Here is a 768-nt window from a genome sequence, read left to right on the forward strand (position 1 = left end):
AAGGTTTGAAGAGGACAACCCATTTAGTACCAGTGCTCTACAAATTATCCATTTCTGATTCTCTCTTGCCTCCCATCTACTGCAAAATGTGTCTCTGATGATGGGTAGATGAGTTCCTGGTTTAAGTATATGGTTATGCAAATAAAAATCAGTTTTTGGATATGTTGCTCTATCAAAACAGTATGATTTTCCCTTAAGATCACGACCTACCCAGTTTCAGTTTTTTGGCAATTTTAGCAGAGTCAGACATGGCAAACCCTAGCCATAACCCTAACCCTAAACCTAAACCTAAACCTAACCCTAAGCATAATTTCATAAGCCTTAAATTCCATCAAAGAATAAATGATTAATCCCACAATGTTTGTGATGCTATTGCATAAGCATAACTCACAGGCAGGTAACTATTGTAAACAACAGTGTTTANAGCTAGACTGATTATTACATTTCTCATCCAATACCATACCAAGTACTTTTGAACACAAATCAATAGGAATGAAACTTATACTAGAGGGACAAGTTCAACTTCTGTGTTCCTTGAGATTTGTAAGTGTTGTCTTGAGCCATATGGTGTTAAGTTAGTTTGTGGAGAGAAAAAAATAGACTTCAGAACAACATGTGTTATTTGGGAATATCTGTGGACACTCTTTTGTCAATGACTCANTTTGAGAATACTCATCCAGTAATTCCCATCTCCACCATTTACAACTATATACTGAAGTTGAACATTACAATAATTTGGAATCTTCTGTTGTGGGAATTAGAAGCCTT

This window comes from Mus pahari, unplaced genomic scaffold (genome assembly GCF_900095145.1).
Source record: "Mus pahari unplaced genomic scaffold, PAHARI_EIJ_v1.1 scaffold_11847_1, whole genome shotgun sequence".
Taxonomy (NCBI): Eukaryota; Metazoa; Chordata; class Mammalia; order Rodentia; family Muridae; genus Mus; species Mus pahari.